At 41.8% G+C, this 25,853-nt stretch overlaps 1 pseudogene; it reads right to left on the reverse strand.

The window, feature by feature from the left end:
* LOC149457497 (potassium channel subfamily T member 2-like) overlaps nucleotides 1–25,853 on the reverse strand; it is a 1,031,266-nt pseudogene that overhangs the window by 894,900 nt on the left and 110,513 nt on the right.

Here is a 25,853-nt window from a genome sequence, read left to right on the forward strand (position 1 = left end):
CGCCGGACCTCCAGATGGAGCGATAGGTCTCGGGCCCTCAGGCGGAGCGGCGGGCGCCGGACCCCCAGCTGGAGCGACAGGTCTCGGGCCCTCAGGCGGAGCGGCGGGCGCCGGACCCCCAGGTGGAGCGACAGGTCTCAGGCCCTCAGGCGGAGCGGCGGGCGCCGGACCCCCAGGAGGAGCGACAGGTCTCGGGCCCTCAGGCGGAGCGGCGGGCGCCGGACCCCCAGGAGGAGCGACAGGTCTCGGGCCCTCGGGCAGAGCGGCGGGCGCCGGACCCCCAGGTGGAGCGACAGGTCTCGGGCCCTCAGGCGGAACGACAGGTCTCGGGCCCCCAGGCGGGGCGGCGGGCACCGAGTCACCAGGCACAACAGTGGGCTCCGAGTCAACTGGGATGACCGCTGGCACTGGGTCAGACATTGGATCGTCTGGCTGGACAGCGGGCATCGGGTCACCAGGCATCAGGTCATTTGGCTCGACAGCGGGCACCGCGTCATCTGGCAAGGCAGTGGGCTCCGAGTCAACTGGTATGACCGCGGGCACTGGGTCAGACATTGGATCGTCTGACTGGACAGCGGGCACTGGGTCACCAGGCATCAGATCATTTGGCTCGACAGCGGGCACCGCGTCATCTGGCAAGGCAGTGGGCTCTGAGTCAACTGGTATGACCGCGGGCACTGGGTCAGACATTGGATCGTCTGACTGGACAGCGGGCACTGGGTCACCAGGCATCAGGTCATTTGGCTTGTCAGCGGGCACCGCGTCATCTGGCAAGGCAGTGGGCTCCGAGTCAACTGGTATGACCGCGGGCACTGGGTCAGACATTGGATCGTCTGACTGGACAGCGGGCACTGGGTCACCAGGCATCAGGTCATTTGGCTCGACAGCGGGCACTGCGTCATCTGGCAAGGCAGTGGGCTCCGAGTCAACAGGCACGACAGTGAGCTCCGGGGCATCAGGTACCGGATTGTCTGGCTCGACAGCGGGCATCGGGTCACCAGGTATGACAGCGGGCACTGGGTCACCAGGCATCAGGTCATTTGGTTTGCCAGCGGGCACCGCGTCATCTGGCAAGGCAGTGGGCACCGGGTCACCAGGTATGACAGCGGGCTCTGAGTCAATTGGCATGACAGCGGGCACTGGATCAGGTACCGGTTCATCTGGATCAACAGCGGGCATCGAGTCAACTGGCCTAATAGGATCGTCGGGCTGGATCAGTTCATCCTGCTGAGTAGCGGCATCAGGCTGAATGCAGGCATCAGGCTGAGGAGAGGCTTCAGGCTGAGGAGAGGCATCCGGCTGAAGAGAGGCATCCGGCTGAAGAGAGGCATCCGGCTGAAGAGAGGCATCCGGCTGAAGAGAGGCATCCGGCTGAAGAGAGGCATCCGGCTGAAGAGAGGCATCCGGCTGAAGAGAGGCATCCGGCTGAAGAGAGGCTTCAGGCCGAAGAGAGGCTTCAGGCCGAAGAGAGGCTTCAGGCTGGTTCACCGGTTTGGATACTGGCAGGATGGTATTGGTTGGAAAGAATTTTCGCTTTTTTCTGGTTTTAATTACTGGAGTACTGCAAGTAAACGCAGGTCTGCAAACGAATGGAGCAGCTGGAGACAGAGAAAAACTGGAGGATGGAACAGGAGAGGGAGCAGTTGCTACAGAGGGCTTTTTTGCAGGGTTAAAGGCAGGATAGGTGCAGCGAGTGGGAACAGGGTACTGACATGCGGTAGATAGCCAAGTATACTGGGCGGTAACTGGAGGAGCTGGTGGGAATACAGGAGTAGAGTTAGAAGCAGGACTGGGTCTTTGTAAGCTGACTGAGGCTGGGTGCAACAAGTCTGTCCATGTCTGCAGTAGGGGTTGAACAAAGCTGAGCTTACACAAAGCCTGTCTGGTCAATGACTGCACTGCGTTTATACAATCTTGCAGTGTCTGTGGTGAACATGTGGAATAACGCTCCAGAAAGTAACCCACATCATCCTCTAATAACCACACCAGGGACTCTACCTGGTCTGCACTAAATGGTGGCAAAAATTCATCCCTGCATTCGGGGGAACCAGATGAAACCAACTCTGCACAAACCTCAATCAATGGCTGCACCTCAGAGAACACTGTGCCCTGATCTACTAGAACATGAGCGAGCCGTATACATTCTAGCAATTCATCCCGGGTATACTCCTTCAGAGTTTGATAAGCATACTCCCTGTCATCAAACACTAGCAGATATAAATATTCAACCTCATCCAGATCCATCCTTCCCATCAACAAGCCAAGATGGCTTCCCTGTGCAGCCACTTCTGGTCAGGATTGGCCTTGGTGTAATGTCAGGGCTCCCAGGTATGACCAGAGGTGTGTGACTGAAACAGGGAAACGCAGACCTCAGATATGTTATAAACAATATAATTTATTAAAGACTAACAGTACAAACATAAACGCAGTGCAATACTAAACATAATACAGTGCAAACAAACCAAACCAAACCACCCACAGATAACAGTATATACAAGCAAGCGTCGTCAGGCAGGCCGGGTCAATATCAATAGGGCAGGTAGGTACAGGGGGAGCAAGCGGAGAATAGTCGGGGTCACAGGCCAGGTTCAGCAGGTAGCAAGCAGCATAGTACAGAGGGTCAGACAGAGGGATGGTCCGGGTCACAAGCCAGGGATCAGAACAGGTAGCAAGCAGCGTAGTACAGAGGGTCAGACAGAGGAATGGTCAGGGTCACAAGCCAGGATCAGAGCAGGAGAAGTCAGCAAAGGAACAGGAACAGGATGCAGGACAGATACAGGGCCCAGGACAAACACAACACCAAGGCAGAGTCTGTGTGTCTGCCCATTCCTTAAATACCCCAGCATCATCAGTTACAGGTGTTAGCTGGCTGAAAGGTTGAGTCTCTGATTGCTGGGAGCACCCGCTGGCCAGCCCTGGTACTGCAGATCAAAAGGCAGGTGAGACCCACCATTGCTGGCCAGTCCATTCCTAACAGCTTCCCTATGTCTCCTGTGAGGAGCTTCTTCCATCCTTGCAGCCCTAGTGATCCCTGTGTCAGCTCCTTTGGAGGCCTATCCAGATTGATACTGCTCTGACCTGTTGGACCACTTTCTCACCACATGAGGGCGTAGGATCTCCATCCTTCCCAGCTATTTCCCTGACCAGACCTGAGAGGAGAGGGGGATCTTCAGGATATATATATATACACATGCGTATTACCCATGCGCTTTCTGGTTAGTGTGAATTTCTACCATTTGCACTGGGAATCAAGGAGCACTGTTTTCACCGGACTGTGTTTATCATTACTTTTTCATAAGAGCGCTGCATTTCTTTTATTTATGAATTTTGGGACTTTTTATGCGTTTTCCTTTAATGTTCAGCTGCTTTATATTGTTGATGAGAGCTTACTATATATTTTATTATCCTCTTATCTGGGTATAATATTGTGTTTGTTTGCACTAATATTCATTTTAGTGCATTTTTACCTTGTATTCATTTTATTCTATTCTCCAGGGTCTTTGCTTTGAAAATATATGTAGGTTTGAGGGTTTAAAGTAATTTCTCCAAATAATGCTGATTTTACCATATGTGCAAAAAAAAAAAAAATTGCACAAGACAAGATAAGGTCCAATGTTCCAAAGTTTGATGTAATAAGGTTTACTTTTCTGCAACATAGAAGAACACATTCTTTACAAATGCTTTTTTGGCTCTGCTTACAGCTTCTGGAGTGACAATAGATGGCAAACCTGATAAATGTTGGCTTTCAGCTACTTCTGTGCTATCCAACAGGTACAAACTGGGATATTTTAATACGCTCAGTAAATAATATCTAATTTATGTTTTAAACATGTTCATGCTATTGTAAAAATAATTTTCATTATAAAAAAATAAAAAAAATTCTATATTTTTAAATATGCAGCTTTTATCAAAATAATTCTATACAGCTATTGCTTAGGTGCTTATATGAAGAAAGGAAGAGGCTTCAGGAGATCAGGCATCATGAGCTGCACAGTGCTTTAGCAAATTGTGTCATTCATTTAGGGTTTACATCAATATGAGTGATAAAAAAATTATTGTAGGTCCCCATCCTGCATGCTTTGTTTTTTACCTTTTCAAAAATAGGCCACTTTCATCTGCAAATGTAAAAATACAGTTTGGAGGAATGAGAGAAGTTTAAAGTTTTCTCAGCTTGCCAGAATTTCGAAGGGTTCAGGAATATTTAGGCAAAGCTTCACCATTAGCTACCATTGTGTTCACTGGTGTTATTGAGGAATTAAAAACAATAGTGATTTCAAGTGTGTAATGGGCTTTATAAAGCCATGCAAGACTCCAGTGCTACATGAAATGTTTTTTTTTTTATTGACCATAAAGTTATGAATCCATAATCATGTGGCTTTTATTAACCAGGCCATGTCACACAGTGGCAAGGTCTGACATACAGTAGCTTTGTTTATAAATAAGGTCATATCACACAGGGTGGATTTTTTTGCCTAGCAGTGTCACATGGTGAAGCTCATTTTAAAAACATTTTAGTAGTCAGAATGGCTGTTTTAGCAGTGAAATCAAGTTCAGAAAAATCATCCACTTATCCTATTAGGGAACTGTATTACAATATAGATTCCCTATGTCTATGTAGGGCTACCCCTACAGGAGCCTCTGGTATTTTTGACCTATTTGCCCCACTCACAGCATACACAGCCAGACACACCACATTTTGGTATTCTTCTTCCCCTAGCTTAAAGATCAGTCTAGTGTTTTCTTTATTAGAACAGTTACTTGGATATGAATAGGGAGCATGGGATACCATGGAACAATAGAACAAATTGAGGACTGCTAAGCTTCTTGCTGCTCTGTACAAAAATGCAGCCTGTATTGTACAACCTCTGGATGCACTGTACCTCCTTGAACTGTCTTGTACAGCTCTTGGCTGTCTTGCACCACTCCTGTCTGTACCGGGCAAACTTCTAAGTAGTATTGAAGAAACTTCTAAGCAGTATCCTGGCTGTTTTGCACAATTCCTCACTGCACTGCACTTGCTTGAGGGGGTAGACCACCCCACAGTCACTTCTCTGTTTAACAGGATCAGTTACTCACTCAGCCCAAGAATGGTTGGGCTTTCTCCCACCAACTTCCATCTGGCTCTCTTCAGTAGCTCCCCCCCTTCCCTGCTAAGCTTAGTTGGGACCTCAGTGCCTTCAAAGGCTCCTCTGGTTTCCTGTCCATCTCTCTCTGCCCCAGGAGCAGAGCCCCTGCACATTGCATGGTTGAGTTGTAGGTAATGGAAGTGCATATTATGTAAACCCAAAGATTTTCCACCTATTTGCATATTGCAATTTGGCTAGTTCTACAGATGTATTGATTAGCCAAACAGGGCTGATCAGTAAAGCCAGTGACATGTTGTAATTATTTAGCTTTATTCCAAAATTTGTACATTAAGATACAAGTAACACATTGTGACAGACCCAACTAGGACAGGGGCTTTTGGAGGGGACAACAGGCTAGCCTCTTTTTTGTACTGTTGAATTGTTGGTCGAGGGGGCGCGCTGGACACCTTAGCTACCATTGTGCTACATTCTGGGTGTCCAGTGCGCTCCTGTACCTTTTTAAGGAGGAGTGGGCTCCCTCAGGTCCACCTGCCCTTGGTCTATCCATTAAATACATGTGCCTCTACTATGGGGGATCTTAAAATTTAAGAGTTAGGAACTACAGAATACTGGGGTTCCGTGACGAGGCTCTGTAGCTTACGCATGTATTTGCAAATGTGTGCTAACTAAACCCCTGTTTTTAATGCATACTGCAGACAGGTAATTCGGTTTGTTTGCAGGCTGGCTGGCAAGTGTGGGTTGGGAATTTTTCTTTTCTTTTTTGTTATTTGACATGCATCACCCATCCATGTGCTCCTTGCTGTGAAAGGTCAATTATAGACTGGGCAGTGGTCATTTTTTGTAGTCTCTTGCCCACTGACTATGGGCCCCGGCATCTGAGGAGGCTATCTTCTTTGGGAGGTGTCTGCCAGGGGGACCTTTTGGAGTAGTTTTACTTTGAATTCAAGTCCATGTCTCCCCGAAACACACAGACTACAAGAATTGGAGGATCCAGCTACAGATTTGGGGCATCTGTGTTTTTCTGGGGTATACAATCAACAGCCCAAGCCAGCATTGACTACTTCAACCCCCTCCTAGACTTAGAGACTCAAAACAGAAGATTATAATTGGCTCAAAACAACCTGATGCTGGGGTCTTCTGCTGTTATGTGTAATCTGTTTATTAAAGTGTTATGTGTTTACTGTTATAATGTGTACCTGTGTTTGCCTATCCTGTCTAGGTGTGAAGTGTCTTTCTCCTATTGTTTAATTTTCCCATTGTCTGCCTCCTAGGTGTGAATTCCCATTGTTAATTGAGTAACTTATTGTCCATGTCTGTTTGCTAATCCTCCTGGAGATTCCTACAAGATGTAATATTTGTTTTTATTGTTCATGTGGTGACTGCCCCTATATTTGAAGTGTATAAAAAAACAGTATTCTGTTATTCCTTTGATTTTACCTAAGCATCTTGTCTGTGTATGATCCTTGGGGTAAAGGGCTGGTAATATCTATCAGTTTGCTGGAAGGGTTTGGAGGGCAGAAGGCACTGTTTGGTGGAAGCACCCAGTCAGGGTGCTAGGTGGTCCATCAGAGAAATGTTCTATTCAGTATGTATACAGTATATTGATATATAATATTGAATAGTGGCCTTTTCACAGGTCAGGTGGAGAATAATTTCTTCATCTTTATAGTGTAGCAATCTAACCAGTATTGGTCTGGGAGGGTGTCCTGGAGGTGATGGATGCAAATGGGTTCTGTGAGCATGTTCTACTGAAGAATAGGGACAAAAATAGCTTCTTTACTAAAGAGCTCTAGTGACCATCTCTCTGCAAACTCAGTAGGATCTCTCCCTTCAGTGCTCTTGGGCAAGCTCACAATATACACATTGTTGAGTCGATGTCTGTTTGTAATATCCTCAGTTTTTAGATTATTAGTAGACATGTGCAGTTCAGTTCATTTAGATTTGTTTTTCGGACAAACATTTCATTTTTGGAGATTCTGATTTATCTGAATTTCTGAACGGACATAATAACAAATCTGAACAAATCCAAGAAAGTTATAACAATTTTCGTATTAATTTGCAATCATTCAGGTCCTTTGGATCATTGAGAAGATCTGTTTTTTAAGGCGCAGTCAGCCACCATGTCTTTAACAACCATGACTCATCTGCTGTCATTGGGATTCCCCCTCTTTCAGGAGAATGTAAACAAAAGAAGTGTCAATTTAAAAAAATTTAACCCCCTGGCGCTATTCTGTATAAAACAAAATGAATGCCAAATATACAAAACAAATTCCGAAAATGAATAGGTCCATTAGCGAAAAACTTTTTTTTTCCTGGCGTGTACATGTCAAATTATTAGCTTTTTCCAATTGTGCAGTGGAGTGAGCCTCACTGATCGGGGGAGGTATCTTGTCCTCCAGGTCATTTATGCAACTTTTAGCTGCTATTGTATATTCCCTGATTTTCTGCAGGTCCTGCTTCAGCAAGGAAACCTCCTCCTTCAGCCCATCTAGGTGACATCTTACAGTGTTAACTAAAGCTGTGCATTTATTAACCGCAAACAGTATTTCCCCTAGTGTAGGTTGATCATTAGTTTCATTGGTAGCAGCATCTGTGTCATCTGGTGTGAGATTGTCAGGTGTAGTAACTTAGTCTGCTTCTGGCAAGGGGCAAAATCCCATATGCCTATCCTGTAGCGTGCCCTGTGAGGCCTCAAAGTCCAGAGATATCAAGTGCTCCTGAGAGCCTGATTCTCTGAAGTTTCTAGACATAAAACAGCATATCCGATATGATCTCCTTCCCTGTCAGGCAGGAGATCTTGCCAGTTTTATATACTGGGGTAGATTTACTAAAACTGGTGCACTCAGAATCTGGTGCAGCTGTGTATGGTAGCCAATCAGCTTCCAATTTAATCTTGTTCAATTAGGCTTTGGCAATAAACATGGAAGCTGATTGGTTTCTATGCAAATTTGCACTAGATTTTGCACTCTCCAGCTTGAGCAATTAACCCTACACTGTGTCCTTGGGCTTGTCCAGTCCTCTGGGGGCATGTCATAGATGGGCTGACTGGGTGCCATTTTGGGATTCCAGGGTCATAGCTTCCTCCTTATTTTTGCGGGTCAACATGAGTACAAGTCAGCTTGTCAGCGTATGCTGTTTGGAGGTAATTTGGTCTAGTAGCTTGGCTTGGGGAAGGATCTTTTCAAGATATGCAGCGGGAGCTCTGTGAGCTTTGTCTACTTATATGCCATTTGTTGCTAAGCCCAATTTGCTTATTTTTTATGTATTTGTCCTCTGCACCCTTCCTGTCTCAGTTGTTATCTTGGGACTGCAAGTTAATTAGTAGCCTATGCTTTGGAGTTGAAGACGGTGAGGTGGACTGAGTGGTTTAGCAAAAAAAACTGGGCAGGACTGACACTACTCAGTACACAAAAAGTCTGTGTTGTCAGTTCACAATAGAGACAAGGAACGGGGAGGGGGGGGGGAATAAATGGGTATTTTTCTATACTTTCAGGAGAGGCCTTTACATACTGCACACTTTAAGGTAATACACATTCTATTCAGAATAAAGTTCTAAGAATTTGTTTACCTGTAGTCTTGGGTGTGCATAGAATTCATTAAAGAAATCCATTAACAGATCAATTTTCAAGGAGCTAACACATAAGACCACATGTTTTTCTGTTTGAGCTCGGTAACGGCTGTAATTCCCACCTGATTTTTGCCTTTCGATCCACAGATATACCAGCTGTTCAAACTAAGAAATTACAAGAATGAATAAAATATACTGTACATTTACAGGCACAAAAATCTAGGGTCACTAATGAAAATGTTGTGCTATGATGGCAAAACAGTATTTGTGAATGAACGAAATATACTGTACATCTATATAAACAAGTAAAATCTACACATGTATTGCCATGCTCAGAACAGTAGACTGAAATTTTACTGCAGTGATAGTTGGATGGCAAAGCAAACACGTCATATATCAAACTTTATATTATTTATCTTATCACATTTTTATTATTTTCATTAAACTAAATTTAAGTCCAGTTAAAGCAAAATAAAGCCTGGAAGTGATACAAATTTTCCTATATTAAAGTGGCTGTAAACTTGGAAAGTCAAATACAAACAGAGCACTAGATTCAAAGAACAAGGGTACAAATAGGGCAGTACAATGGCTAAATGGTTAGCATTTCCACCTGGCAGTACTAGGGTTGTCGGTTCAAATCCCAACCACGGCATAACCTGCCTGGAGTTTGCATGTTCTGTGCCTGTGTAGGTTTCCTCCAGGTATTCCAGTTTCCTTCCACACTCCAAAAACATACCGGTAGGTTAATTGGATCCTGTCTAAATTGGCCCTAGTGTGTGTATGTATGAATGTGAGTTAGGGACCTTAGATTGTATGCCCCTTGAGGGTTAGGGACTGATGTGAATGTACAATATATATATGTAAAGCACTGTGTAAATTGATGGCACTATATAAGTACGTGAAATAAATAATTTGTGCATAGTATGGCAGGTTTCTACAGCCTATTATCTGTAATCCTGCTCTTTTGATTTGAAAAAAAAAACAACACCATGAAAAAATGGTTGCACCATGCCCCCTTCTCCTTTGATTGACAACCTGTGTAATGAGACACATGCCTGAGCCTGTGTGAAGTGGGCATGTCTGCTGCTGCTCTGTACCTTGCTGTGAGCTGTGACTGAGATCAGAGCTGAGTTTACTTTCACTTTCCTCTCTTCTCTGGAGATTCAGTTGTAAAGCTCACAAGAGTCAGCAGAGCATACAGATAAAGAGACATCAGAGAGAGAGACATCAGCAAAACAGAGAGGCATAATAGAGAGAAAGAAAAACATCACAGAGGGAGAAACATTAGAGAGACACTAGAGAGGTCTCAGAGAGACAGAGAGAGGCATCAGAGAGAGAGACATCAGATAATACAGAGACAAAGAGATACATCATATAATACAGAAAGAAAGAGACATCAGAGAGAATGAGAGAGAGAGAGACATTAGAGAATACAGCATAAGAGACATCAGAGAATACAGATTAAGATAAACATCAGAGAGAGACATCAGAGAGTACATAAAAAGAGGGAGACATCAGAGAGAGAGAGACCAACAGAGAGAAAGAGACATCGGAGAGAGAGAAAAACATTAGAGAGACAGAGAGACAACAGAAAATACAGAGAGAGAGAGAGACATCAGAGAATACAGAGAGAGAGACATCAGATAATAGAGAGGGAGGAAACCAGAGAGTAAAGAGAAAGAGACATTAGAGGATACAGAGAGAGGGACTTTAGAGAGAGAGGCCAGAGAGACAGAGAAAGACATCAGAGAATACAGAGACAAAGAGGCACATCATATAATACAGAAAGAAAGAGACATCAGAGAGAGAGAGAGAGACATTAGAGAATACAGCGTAATAGACATCAGAGAATACAGATAAAGATAAACATCAGAGAGAGACATCAGATAATACAGATAGAGAGAGACATCAGAAAATACAAAGGGAGAGAGACATCAGAGAGTACACAAAAAAAGGGAGACATCAGAGAGAGAGAGAGACAGAGAAAGACAACAGAAAATACAGAGAGAGAGAAAAACATCAGAGAGAGACATCAGAGAATAGAGAGGGAGGGCAGCAGAGAGTAAAGAGAAAGAGACATCAGAAGATACAGAGAGAGAGACTTTAGAGAGAGAGAGAGAGAGTGATATAATTGAATTTGGAGAGAGACTTCATAGAATTCAGAGATATATAGCTGGGAATACAGAGCTACAGACAGCAGAGAGCAAAGACAGAGACATCAGAGAATGCACAGAGACAAAGAGACTTTAGAGAGAGAAAAATAGATTTCAGAGAGACGGCAGAGATTACAGATAGAGAGAGAGAAAAAGACATAGAGAATACATAAAGAGGCTCTGTGATTAGGTGGGGGGGAATAGTGCGATGTTAGGTCTTCGCCCCCCAAACATTGGTGCTATGCCATGCCCGCAGATTGGCAGATTTATGAGGGCTACAATCAAATGATAATGACTTTTTGAGAGTTACACACAATGTGAATTAGGTTATAACAACATTATCTACTACACCATGCAAGAGAATGATGTTTTGGAGTTTGTATTTCCAACCACTTTAAAACTGTGTGGTTCTTGACTTTGGGGCTTATTAGTGATGTATAAATTATTAAAAGTGTTCACTTTCCTAGTACCCTCTTGGATTTCATGTGATTACCCACCCTCTCTGTTACATCAAACTCAAAACAAAGTTTACAAAGGCCAAAGTGAGTGTAACTAAACCTTAAAGAAAAAAATTAAAAAAAATCAACTTTGTTCTTGGATGTGATGGCTACATTAGTTTCCTTTGTTAGGGTTTTTAAAACCTTTATCTGCACTTGACAATCCTGCTAGTATTATACTGTACGTGCTATCGTAGGCTGACAATGCTTACTCCTAGTACTGTAGCTAGGTAGAAGCAGTGCTTTCACCTTCGGTTGTTCTCTCAATTTAGATTGAAAATACGTTCTTCTCAATCCTCATCTCCATTACGCAGGGAGAAGAAGTTGTGTAGTTCAAAAATATAGCTGGGGATACTAATTGCATTTAGATTGCAGGTTGACTGTAAGAAGTTACAAGGATAATGGATTTCTATCAATTTTAAAAGGTATTTTCTATACTTGCAGAAAAAGTTCTTAGCCTGCAAAAAGGAAGCTAATGCAGCCACCACATCTATGGATTGGTAATCTACATTATAAAACATTTTTGTTCTTGTTTTAGATATACTAAACTGACTTTTTTACTTAAGGGTGCTTTCATGCTTTCCGTCACTCTGATTGAGAAATGTTTTAGCATTTTCTTCTAGGGATTAACCTTTCCCACCACCTTACAATCATTCCAATTGACAAAGCTGGCATTCCATCATACCAGTGAGCCAATATGAATACCCAGATGGTGAAAGCTTTGCCACTTCTTAACAGCTGCCTACACTTGATTCCTGTAACAGTTTTTTTTTTTTATTTTTTAAAGCGAGCTAAATAAAGCAGCATCATGGAAATGGAGGTTATTTTACAAACCTAAATTGCTGTGATATGCAGAGAATGTAGAGTAGTCAGAAATGAAGAAAGATTCAAGTTCCCGGCATGAAGTCTGACAGTAATGCAATAAAACACAGAAGTTATTAGAATAACAATTTTATTGTTCAGAAATATGTATAGATGCCAGTGGAAGGTTTGAGGTAAGGGTTCAGGAATGATGTCTATTTCTCTAAGTTCATGTTTTATTTGCTTTGAGATACATTCACCACGGGATGCCAAGGCTGCACAGTTCAGTAAAGCCAATTGCGAAAACTCAAGGTACTATACACAAACAAATGTGCAGTGAGCCAGAAGTTGTTATTTTATATCCATCCACACTGGCCTTTGATTTTTTTTTTTTTAGAATTCAGTGAACTGATAACCTATCTTAGGTGAATGCTTATGTGAATACATACTTCCATATAGAGCCATGTACAGAAGCTTCAGCTTCAAGGCTTCCATGGAACTTTTAGAAGCTTGAGAACTGGGAAGGAGCATGTAAAAACAGCATGCATAATGTACCATAACAATTTGTAGGCATAATAATGGTAGTTATCAGGTTCATTGCTTGACAGGCCTATTGGAAAATAACTATATTAACATTACCCTCTTAAAATAATGCTGACTTGACAATACATAAGCCAAAAAATGGAAACCTTAAAAAGCATGGGCTATAAATGGACAGTCAAGCAAATGGACAATCAAATGTCATCAAATAGGCAGGTATTAGAATACAAAGCATCAAACAAGTAACCATTACAACAGATGGGCAACAAACTGTTAAAATATGTGGGCATTGGCAAAAACACTGAAAATATCTTGAACTAAGTCTGCCTTCAATCCCTCTATACATTTACTACAGAGTTCCTGTCCAGCATCAGACTGTAGTGTACATCTCCTATCCAAGCATGTCCTTATTGGACAGAGGAAGGGACTTGAGAGAAACTAGAATGAATGTTTGTCACTCCAGCTGCTGTGTGACTAGAGTAGTATTGCTAATGTTACTACTACAGTCAGTTATTGAGCTAGATTAAACTCCTAATGACAATCATTTTGATTAGCAGGAATTTCCACCTAAAACCTAGAGAAATCCTGGAGTTATTATTGTCTTGTTCCCGTGTGGTTTATTTATTAAACTAAGTGCTTATGTAAACTACATAATGATTGTACACCAAGCAAACATAAATGTATCATACCTGGATTGAAAGAACAACTAGTGCTACGCAGATCATTATGACCACTAAAAGTTTTGATGTCCGTTTGTTTATGGTCACATTTCCAAATAAGCAGAAGTAGAGAATCAAATAGTGTCAGGTTATTTCCAGCTCGCTCTAAGTGTTGAATCCCACAGATGCTGAAAAACAAATTTGCAGTACATTTACGCCCATGGAAATTATGAGTTTTGAAAGAACATACATATATTAAAGCAAACAACCAAAGTAATAATTTGCAAAGAGATTACCTAAAACAGCATGCAGAAATCAGTTAAATGGAATCTGACAGTTTAACTTTTTGGTGTCTGTATTTTATTGTTGTAGCATTTGTTTTTTCATTGACAGTCTCTTCAACTATAATCTGAGTATTGTGAATTTGCTCCTGCGGGGGAATATATTCCTTCCTGATCCCCCCAGAGGCAATTGGATATTTCCTGGATCAACTTTACCTATATATGTTAGTAACCAGTTCTATTCTGTGTATTTAGTATAACTAAGAAATAATCCAGGCCTTTTTTTTAAAGCACTCCATTGAGCCAACTCTTAAGGGAGTCTATTCCACATTTTCACAGCTCTTACTGTGAAGAAACCTTTCCGTATTTGTAGATTACATTTCTTTTCCTCCAGACGTAAGGAGTGCCCCCTTGTCCACTGTGATGACCTCAAGGTGTATAACTCTACATCAAGTTCACTATATGAATCACTGAAGTATTTATACATGTTGATCATATACCCCCTTAATCTCCTCTTCTCAAGAGAGAATAAATTCATTTCTAATCTTTCCTCATAGCTGAGCTCCTCCATGCCTCTTATCAGCTTCGTTGCCCTTCTCTGTACTTTCTCCAGTTCCCCAATGTTCTTTTTGTGAATTGGTGCCCAAAACTGAACTGCATATTCCAGATGAGTTCTTACTAATGATTTGTACGAATCGATCACTGTACTTCATTGTTTGTTTGTATTTTTAAAGGCTAAATTCACCCTTTCACCCAGAATTTCACTTTCCATAATAGATAGAAAACTTTTCTAATGTCCTTTCTGCCCAAGCCATCCCAATGTGTTTTATCTCTCACTTGCTTTGCTTACAAAAGCATTGAATTTTCACCTTTTTGATTGAAAATTTTTAAAAAGCTTTCTGCTTCCATTACTTCCTGTAATTCCCATCATGCATTGTCTTTAGTGTATCACAGGGTTACCACTCTGGACCACACCTCCCTCACTAGTACACCACCTCTTGTTTTATTTCCACCCACTTTCTGTACAATCTGAGTGTACAATCTCTTTTAAATCTATCATCAGCTATTTAGTACAATGTTTAAGTAAATAATTAAAACTGATACAACCAAGTATCCCCGATAGGGAAAAAGATCTCAAGGCATCATATTAAGTCACCGACTCACCATAATATTAATAAGGTGGGGTCCTCAAAAACCAGACGCAGACCAAAAAATTGTTAGAGGACCAGATGGATCCCGTAAAAAAGAGGTTTAAAAGAGAGCCAACTGTGGTGTAATAACGTTAAACAGCTTTATGGAGATCAATATAGGTAATAAGGCAAAATGGCCAACAATCCTCCATTCACCTTTAAAATAAGATAAGGTTATTTCCTTAAAACCCAAGCCCAGGCCACGCTCATGCACTCACAAACACTATAAACAACCATCTGTCTGTATAGAGCATAATACAGTGAGTCAATAATCTCCAGAGCCACACTCAGTGGGTAGCAAACTATAATGAGCTACTCAATCAACAGACATATAATGGTAATGTTAGTGACTGGACTCCAGAGAGTAGGTTCACTGTGTAAATGTCAGCATAATCAACTTATGTCATATCTACCCATATGGAAGAAAAATATATTTGAAATATATTTTAAAAATATTCTTCCAAAATATATTGCCATATATTTGAAATGCTACAATTTTGGCCATATTCAAAATATTTCAAAATATATTTCAGTAAATATGTATATATACTGCATGTTGAAATGCGTTTTTATTACAAAATATATGAAAAATATTTTTTATAACTACATTTCAAATATACTGTATGTCTTTAAAAACACAAATCTACATTTTTGTACAATATACGTTAAAATTACTTTTCTATATGTTAAAAAAAAACCTGAAGAATAGATTTAAAAAAATCTATATTTGTAAAAATATATCTTTAAAATATATTCTTCAGATCCTAGCACTGGGCGGATACAGACATCACCGCTCGTGGGAGCGTGGCCCAGGACTGGCTGATGCTGCCTACGTCAACGCGCTTTGCCCACGTGATCATACGCTTCATCAGGACATCCGGGACGTATGCACCCCTGGCCTCTTAAAAAGACTATAGTCCAATTCAACCAATGGTAATAGCCGGGGGCGGTCCCATACTTAAAAGGACAGCAAGCATAAATTGCACAGATCAATTGTTACATATTAAAAATAAGGAAAGGTACTTTCAGTGACAAAGGGATTAGAAAATCTCTAATAGTACTATCAATATTCATAAATTATATACACAAACCAAGTACATAATCCTATCACTGTCACATTAAATTCAAACCTGGACATAAAATGTAATGGCATTCACAAAGGTGATTTATTATAGTAGTCATTTAACATGGTGGTGACTCCAGTGTACGCTAATCAAGGAATTAAAAGAAGGGGACAAAAAGGGAAACAAAAAGAAACAAAATAGGAAACAAAAAAGAGGGGGAAGCAACAAAGGGGGGGGGGGACAAAAAAGGTTACAAGAAAAGTGATGTCTTCTTTGCTTCCCCCCCTTTTTTGTTTCTTATTTTGTTTCTTTTTGTTTCGAAGAGAGAGAAGGACAGTACGGGCAATCCAGTGAGATTTATTATTCCAGATGAAGTGGAGAAAGAACATCTGAAGAGAGTGTAATTTGGACATGGGGATAGGAACAGGAAGCATCTAAAACAGATGCAAGAGTTTGGGCAATATGGTTACTTTTAGTACATTAATTTGTCCAAGGAAGGAGGTGCCAAGATTGTCCCAGGATTTTAAGGATTGAGAAATTGCATGGAACAAGGGGGAGAAATTAGCAGCATAAAGGGAGTGATATGAGGAAGTAAGGTTAGCACCTAAATACTTCAAGGCATATTGGCACCACCGGTATGGATAATTTAACTGAAGGGAAGATAAAAGTGTAGGTGGTATATGGAGTGGTAATGTTTCAGTTTTAGACGCATTAACCTTATATCCCGACAGGGCTCCGTCAGCGTCAGCAAGATATCAAGTCACTGTTATGGGTGCGTATCCCATGGATACCTGGGTTGGATGTAATGGCTATGACCAGGGGTTCTAAACAGAACGTAAGCAACAAAGGGGAAAGTGGACATCCCTGGCACGTACCATTGGACATCCGGAAGGAAGGTGATAAAAACAACGCCAATTTGATCTGGGAGGTGGGAGTGGAGTAAAGAGCATTTAAAGCTGCTATAAACGGACCACTAAACCCAAATTTTTCCACGACTAGAAACATAAATGGCCAGCTAAGTCGGTCAAATGCTTTTTGGGCATCCAAGCTCAACGAGAGAGTAGGAGTCTATGACTTATTAACAAGATCGATCAAATCAATGGTCCTCCTAGTGTTATCCATGGCATGTCTAGCTGGTACAAAACAGACCTGATCTCTGTGTATAAGCTTGGAAATACACTTGGCCAGTCTGTTAGCTAGTATTTTTATAAATATCTTGTAATAAGAGTTTAATAAGGACAGTTGGCATAAAAGAGATTGTCTGGTACAAGAGGCCTTCTTTAAATGAGTGCCCATGGAGATATAAAGGCCTCTGAAGACAGCTTTGTTAGCCTCCCAGAGGGTTGAAGAGGAAGCTACCGAACCAACGTTGTATTGAAAATAAGAGTCCAAGCCCCGAGAGAGTTCCTCCTGAAAGTGATCCGAGTGCAGAAAACTCTCATTGAGGTGCCAGTGACAGACCTTAGGGGATGAGTTAGGGAGAAGGAGATTAAGCGACAGCGAGGCATGATCTGACCAAGTCATCAGGTTGATCTCAGAGGAGACCAAAAAGGGGAGCAAGGGGGCGGTGACAAAAAATTATCCAATCAAGAAAATACACAATGCGGGGTAGAGTAAAATGTGTAGAGGGTGTTTGACCTGCCAGACGTCAAAAGAGGAGATGCTTCCAGATCAATCTACAGAAGGCTATTGAGGAGGCGCATAGCCTTTTCGATGGAGTAGATGCAAAGAGGACCTTCCTATCCTTGTGAGGGGATATAACCAAGTTAAATTCCCCCCAACAATCATGCGTGGATTAAATAGAGACTATAATTTTTACAAAGTTTTGGAGAGAAATAGCAGGTGACCAGAGTTAGGTGCATACAAGTTCAAAAGCACAAATGGGGAACCCTCGTATATACATTCCAGTAAAACATAACGACCAAGTGGGTCAACCCAGGAGGAAGAGACCCACAGGGAGCAATTTTTCCAAATCAAAATAGTCACTCCGGCTTTCCCGGAGGGGTCAAAAGCTGAATAAGATTGTGGGAAGTTCTTAGAGGCAAAGGAAAGGAGCCATTAGAGATAGAAAACCAGGTGATTATCAAGGCAACGGGCCTATTACTTATAAATGTATCACTCAAATCAGAGGCCGTAGGGATTACGGCTGGAAAAAAAGATATCATCAAAGATATGCACCCGGGATATTGGGAATATCCTGAGTAGTCAGGGCCAAAGGCCTGACGCTCCAGGGGGCAACACGGCAGCTGACCCAATTTAGCAGGTGCTTACCTCAGTAATAAACATAGCAGTTGTAGTCAAGACTAGAGATGAGCGAATTATTCAAAAATTCGATTCGGCTGATTCGCCGAATTTGCGGGAGAAATTCGATTCGAATGCGAATTTATTAGCCGCGAATTTAACTTATTTAAAGGGTTTCTAGTCTTCAGAGAGCCTTTATATTAGTGCAGAACACTGTACCTTTAATTTAAATGCCCTTGGAGTCTGCTGGGGAAGAGAAATAATACTGTCAGTCAGTATGACATGCAGATGAGTGCCGTCGATCTTAGAATCACCGCACACTTCACTCATTTGGGCAGTCACGGGGCACGACGAAGAAGAAGAAGAAGAATGAAAAGAAGAAGAAGAAGAATGAAAAGAAGAAGAAGAAGAAGAATGAAAAGAAGAAGAAGAAGAAGAATGAAAAGAAGAAGAAGAAGAAGAATGAAAAGAAGAAGAAGAAGAAGAATGAAAAGAAGAAAAAGAAGAAGAAGAAGAATGAAAAGAAGAATGAAAAGAAGAATGAAAAGAAGAATGAAAAGAAGAATGAACTATATTACTATATCAGTCTCTAATGGATGCTGGAGAGTTAAACCCCCTAACACCTGCTGTGCCCATTATGAGGGGTTCCCACCATCCCTGTGCTGAGGTTCTGGGTATGCACACCTGCTGTGCCCATTATGAGGGGTTCCCACCATCCCTGTGCTGAGGTTCCAGGTCTGCACACCTGCTGCGCCCATTATGAGAAGTTCCCACCATCCCTGTGCTGAGTTCCTGGGTCTGTACACCTGCTCTGCCCATTAGGAGGAGTTCCCACCATCCCTGTGCTAAATTCCTGGGTCTGTACACCTGCTCTGCCCATTATGAGGGGTTTCTACCATCCCTGTGCTGAGGTCCCAGGTCTGCACACCTGCTGCGCCCATTACTAGGGGTTCCCACCATCCCTGTGCTGAGGTTCTGGGTATGCACACCTGCTGTGCCCATTATGAGTGGTTCCCACCATCCCTGTGCTGAGGTTTCAGGTCTGCACACCTGCTGCGCCCATTATGAGAAGTTCCCACCATCCCTGTGCTGAGTTCCTGGGTCTGTACACCTGCTCTGCCCATTAGGAGGAGTTCCCACCATCCCTGTGCTAAATTCCTGGGTCTGTACACCTGCTGTTTCCATTATGAGGGGTTTCTACCATCCCTGTGCTGAGGTCCCAGGTCTGCACACCTGCTGCGCCCATTACTAGGGGTTCCCACCATCCCTGTGCTGAGTTTCTGGGTATGCACACCTGCTGTGCCCATTATGAGGGGTTCCCACCATCCCTGTGTTGAATTCCTGGGTCTGTATGTACACCTGCTGTGTCCATTGTGAGGGATTCCCACCATTCCTGCACTGAGTACCTGAGTCTGTACACCTGCCAAAAGAAAGTTTCAGGATTTTGAAGGAGAAAAATACAGTAATACTGGAACAAAAATGAGCTGCGTGGTGGAGTTGCCAGAAGAAGAAGAAGAAGAGAAGAAGAAGAATGAAAAGAAGAAGAAGAAGAAGAATGAAAAGAAGAAGAAGAAGAATGAAAAGAAGAATGAAAAGAAGAAGAAGAATGAAAAGAAGAAGAAGAATGAAAAGAAGAACAATGAAAAGAAGAAGAAGAATGAAAAGAAGAAGAAGAATGAAAAGAAGAATGAAAAGAAGAAGAAGAAGAATGAAAAGAAGAATGAAAAGAAGAAGAAGAATGAAAAGAAGAATGAAAAGAAGAATGAAAAGAAGAAGAATGAAAAGAGAATGAAAAGAAGAAGAAGAATGAAAAGAAGAAGAAAAAGAATGAAAAGAAGAAGAAGAAGAATGAAAAGAAGAAGAAAAAGAATGAAAAGAAGAAGAATGAAAAGAAGAAGAAGAGGAATGAAAAGAAGAAGAATGAAAAGAAGAAGAAAAAGAAGAATGAAAAGAAGAAGAAGAAGAATGAAAAGAAGAAGAAGAAGAATGAAAAGAAGAAGAAGAATGAAAAGAAGAAGAAGAAGAAGAAGAAGAATGAAAAGAAGAAGAATAAGAAGAAGAAGAAGAAGAAGAATGAAAAGAAGAAGAATGAAAAGAAGAAGAAGAATGAAAAGAAGAAGAATGAAAAGAAGAAGAAGAATGAAAAGAAGAATGAAAAGAAGAAGAAGAAGAATGAAAAGAAGAATGAAAAGAAGAATGAAAAGAAGAAGAAGAATGAAAAGAAGAATGAGAAGAAGAAGAAGAAGAATGAAAAGAAGAAGAATGAGAAGAAGAAGAAGAATGAAAAGAAGAAGAATGAGAAGAAGAAGAATGAGAATGAAAAGAAGAAGAATGAGAAGAATGAGAAGAAGAAGAAGAAGAATGAAAAGAAGAAGAATGAGAAGAAGAAGAATGAGAATGAAAAGAAGAAGAATGAGAAGAAGAAGAAGAAGAAGAAGAATGAAAAGAAGAATGAAAAGAAGAAGTATTCCAGTACAGCAAAAAGTGTATCTGCAGAGAGCTCCGCTATTTCTGACAGTTCTCTGACAGTTCCTTCACATTTACAGCGGTTGAAACATTGTATCTATTTATTTCCGAATAAAAACATCTGTATCCTAAATGGAAACAAATAGATACAATGTTTCAACCGCTGTAAATGAACTGTCAGAACTGTCAGAAATAGCGGAGCTCTCTGCAGTGACACTTTTGCTGGCTGATCGGGAAAAATTTGATTCGTGCACCCGAAGTTGGCTAAAATTCGGATTCGATGCGAATTGAATTTTTCCCGATATTCGAAACAAATTCCACTTCGCCTGGTTCGATTCGCTCATCTCTAGTCAAGACATAGCAATGTGGAAAAAAAATACTAAGGCACACATGGGAATAAGGGAGCCCAGTTAACAGGGTGGGAAGCCTAACATGTGAAAGAATCAGGTGGCAGAGCCCACTGATCCAGGCAGTTGCGGACATTGAGGAGAATGAGGAAATCACTTCCTACCAGGTTTAGCAGGTGTCCAGATCTTGCGTGAAGTGGCAGAGCGCCTGGGTGGGGTAGGAGGTAGCGGAGGGGCCTTGTCTGGCAGGGGAGGAAGTCCCAGCTGTTTAAAGAAGGAGTCTGCTTCATGTAGGTCACGAAGTATGACTTGGGCATTATCTTTGGAGACAACTAGCTTGAAGGGAAATCCCCAGTAGTATGGGATATGATGCTGCTAGAGATGAGTGGTGACCGACTTCAAGACACATCTTTTTGCCAAGTGATGGGGGATAAATCACTGAAAATTTGGATCCTGTGTCCTTTAAATTACAAAGAGGGTTGTTGGGGTACAAGTGAGCAAGGTGTCTTTGCTGTCAAAGTAGTGAAAGTGAATAATAACATCTCTAAGCCTGGTGCCCTCGGAAGGTTTCGGGCCTAACAATCTATGGGCCTGGTCCATTCGCCAATTAACATCTGGGACCATGGGGACCAGAGTAGTGAATAGAGACAGCAAGTGACAGTGAAGTTGGGAGTCAGAGACCGTTTTGGATATGCCACAAATATGAATATTCTGGCGACGTTCCCTGTTTTCCAGATCTTCCTGTTGGAGTTGTAACCGAGACACGTAGTGTTTGAGACTTGCATTATCCTCCTCTAGAACATGGCCATATTGCACCAGTTTGTCAAATTTAGACTCAAGGTGGTCTGTGCTGTCTCCTATCTGCGTAATCTCCCCCCCTAAGCTCCCGAGCCAGTTTCCCGATCTCAGCAGAAACAGTGCTGGTAATGTTATGTAGGAATGCTTACAGTTTTGTCTCCAAGGTATCCACCGTCAAAGAAGGGACCACTGGTGAGGGATGTAAAGCTCTCCCAGAGCTGTGGATGCCGTAGAAGTGGAGCGGGAGGGCCGGGAAGGCTGATGATCAGCGAAGCTCAGTCTTCATGCGTCCGACAACTTGGACCATCACTCATGGGCCCCCCCCCCAGGTCTGTTTAACTCTGTGCAGGCATCTTTTGGATGCATCTGAGCTATACAATATGCTCAGTTAGTGAGCCCTTTAAACCTACTCTCTGGAGTCCAGTCACTAACATTATCATTATGTGTCTGTTGATTGGGTAGCCAATTATAGTTTGTTACTGTTTTTGGCACCCACTGAGTGTGGCTCTGGAGATTATTGACTCACTGTATTATGCTCTTTACATACGGATGGTTGTTTATAGCATTTGTGAGTGCATGAGCGTGGCCTGGGATAGGGTTTTAAGGAGATTACATTATCTTATCTTATTTTAAAGGTGAATGGAGGATTGTTGGCCATTTGGCCTTATTACCTATATTGATCTCAATAAAGCTGTTTAACTTTATTACACCACAGCTGGCTCTCTTTTAAACCTCTGTTTTAGGGGATCCGTCTGGTCCCCTAACAATTTTTTTTCTTATTTAGTACACTGGCCTTTCTGATTTGCTAAAAATTTTATAGATTGTCCAGGTGGGTCCTCTTATTTCATAGTTTTGGTAAAGCTTAAGGAACTTGTGCAGAAATTGTACAATCAGATTGCACAGTGTATGGCCATCTTTTTACAAGTACATAGGAGGGAGTGGGAGGAGACACTGCGTTCACATCCCCACATAGTGTGTACTTGCGTTCCCGCACACATTTTTTGGGGAGTTTTGGACTTTTTTTGCTCATCACGTATATAGCAACCTGTTCACTTGACTGGCCAGACCTACATGCGACAAACTCCCTAAAGAAGCAACAGATCTTTCTTAGAGTGGAGTGTGGCATGTTCTTTAAGGCACTTTTTAGTTTGCTTGCAGAGCATTTGTCACATGCCAGATGTATGCCTGCTACCTGCACATGGGGTGCCATTAACTTTTAATGGCAACACGAGTGTAATGTGCTTTTGCAATGAATTTCAAAAATGCACAGCAAAATGCACATTTTCTGTGCAGTTTGCCATGCATTTGGAAATCTGCAGATTTGAATGAAGCCTCGTTGTTCTTTGTGTAAACACACCATTTTCAGTTTCAGGCCCCATTTACACTTAGCATCATGGGAGCACTAGTTTTTGGCTTGTTTTTCCCGAGACTTCAATAGTGTAGCTCATCAATTATCATGGGGTGCGGTACATGTGGCAAAGTAGCTCATAAGAAATTTTGGTGTGTTGTAGTTTGCTTTTGTGTTTAGGGTGTCCTTAACAATTATTAACACTGAAAAATCTGGTTATTTCAGGTGTATAAAGGTGGCCACACACTATACAGTTTTATTGTACAATCTCTGTACAATCTCCTGTAGATTTACCAAAACTATATTAAAGAAGGACACACCTATCTATCCAATGAGACAGGTCTTTGCATTACATATTGATGATAGATTTAAAGGAGATGGTACAAGCAGATTGTATAGCATATGGCAAGCTTTACAGACTTCCAGGGACACAATTCTCTTGTTTTCTATACTACAGCTCTGTGAAGAACAATTGATTACTGGCTGTGTATTTAGTGAGAGCAGATATTGATATACTGTATACACTGATAATGATTGCATGTGAGTACAGAGGTGGGTGGGAGTGATCTCCTGGAGGGGGAGGACAGATGCAGGGCATGTGTTAAAGAAGTCAGCTGGTGAACTAATTTTTTCTAACAGTTTTTATGTCCTAAATACCAAATTTCAGGAGCTGAAAGTAATAGAGAAGTTTTCTATAGAAGATGTACAATACTGGTATTATTATTATTATACAGGATTTATATAGCGCCAACAGTTTGCGCAGCGCTTTACAATATAAGGGAGACAGTACAATTACAATACATTTCAGTACAAAAGGAATAGGAGGGCCCTGCTCATATTGATACATAAGGGGGCTGGAATTTAGAAAAAAAAATTAACTTAGCCTTTAAGTTTTTTATTTGGGTGATAAAGGGGGGGTATGTAATAAATGCAATATACTAGTCATTATACAAAACAAATAAGTACCCATAACTTATTGATCAAATGATCTAATGAAAGAACATTTTATTCTTATAGCAAAACAATATGATTGAAAAGCAACTAAAGTGTTGAAAAAGAAATGTGTTTCAGAGATGGGTATTCAAGTTAGGAACTGCCCCTTTTTTCCATTTATGATATTAAAGCGGCGTTCCACCCAAAAGTGGAAGCTCCACTTATCTGCCTCCCCCCCCCCCCTCCGCTGTCACATTTGGCACCTTTTGGGGGCAAAGGGTTCCAGCTTCCACTTCCAGCTCAGTACAACCAAGGCGAACCTAGTCGGAAGTTTGCCCCCCCCCCCCCACCCCACGCAGCCTTCTGGGACATTTCACAGGTCCCAGAGGACTGCGGCCCATTCACAAAGTGAAGTGCAATTCATACATGCGCAGTAGGAAATCGGCTGTGAATCTGCTAGGCTTCACTGCCATTTCCCTTAGTCAAGATGGTGGAAACAGCACCTGGCAGCAAACTGAAGAATCAGCTCAGGGTGAGTACACCGCTGGATCCCTGGACAGGTAAGTGCCCTAATATTAAAAGTCAGCAGGTACAGTATTTGTGGCTGCTGACTTTTAATATTTGGGAGGGAGGCCAGAACTCCCCCTTAAAGTGTGACTCCAGACATTTTTGTCTTTAATAGAGTGGAGAAGTGTTAAAATCATTGATATTGATATCAGGTCATTGATATTTTTCTAATTGATCAAGGGAATGGTAAGAACCTTTTTTTATTGTCTTTGTCGTGGAATACCCCTGCACTTCAAAAGTAATTGGGAAAGGATGTAGGGGAAATCCCTGTAACTGGGTCACACATAGCAATACAAATCTGATAATTATTTTCACCCTTCCTGCTTCATCTACAGCTAAAACATGCTGTGTTAGAGATTTACTATCAGCTCTGACTCCGATGGCAAAAACCCAGGTTTGTATTACCACTTTTGGAGTGATTTCCTTACCCTTCCTGTCTCTCTAATATTGGGGGCTGAGCATGCAGGAGTGCCCTTTTATCACGTGGCTTGCTATGGAGGCACTAAGCATGGGGAACTAGCCAGGAGCACCAGAAGGGGACCCAAGAAGAAGGCTACTCTGTGTAAAACCATGGCACATGCAAGTAAGTATAACATACTTGTTATTTTTAAAAAGTAAAAATAAACGAGCCTTTAATATCACTTTAACATATATTGATAACAATATTTAAACCAAGCAAATCAATTTTACATGCATGTCTAAAAAAAACATTCAAAGAGACTACACATTCCCTTTATAGCTGAACTCCAGTCAGACAGCTGAATACACAGATAAAATGCCTGTGCAAAGAATTTTTTACCAACCAAAAGGATTTATATTAATGCACATTCAGTACTAACATTTTAACAGCTCTGCCATGCAGCACAGTCCTGCCTGGCAGGACTGCTCACTGCTGCAGTTTCACTTTCACTTACACGTCTCCTCCCCACCCTCTGGCTTGACATTAAAAGAACTATAAGTACACAAAACAACTCCCTGTTACTCTGCTCTCTTCTGCTATCAATATTTTCCTGGCACTGCAACACACCTTTGCAACTTGTGCTGTTTCCACCTCCCACTCTCTGAGCTATGCTGTACAATGACTGAAAGAAGCTGCTACAAAAACAAGTACTCAATGCTTGCATTAAAAAAACACAGAGATCCATTTATATATGCCCAGAGTTCTGCTAAGGTCAGGCGTACCCAACCCTGTTGACAGGTTGCTGAGGTGTTCGAATTGCATGATGATTCTCATATGCAGCAGAGTGCCAGTACTAGTGCTTCACTACCTTTTGGTGAACTGGCAAGCACCAGTGGCCTAGTACATCCTGGTC

This window comes from Staurois parvus, unplaced genomic scaffold (genome assembly GCF_062004578.1).
Source record: "Staurois parvus isolate SC_StPar_1 unplaced genomic scaffold, SC_StPar_1.0 ptg000318l, whole genome shotgun sequence".
Classification (NCBI taxonomy): Eukaryota; Metazoa; Chordata; class Amphibia; order Anura; family Ranidae; genus Staurois; species Staurois parvus.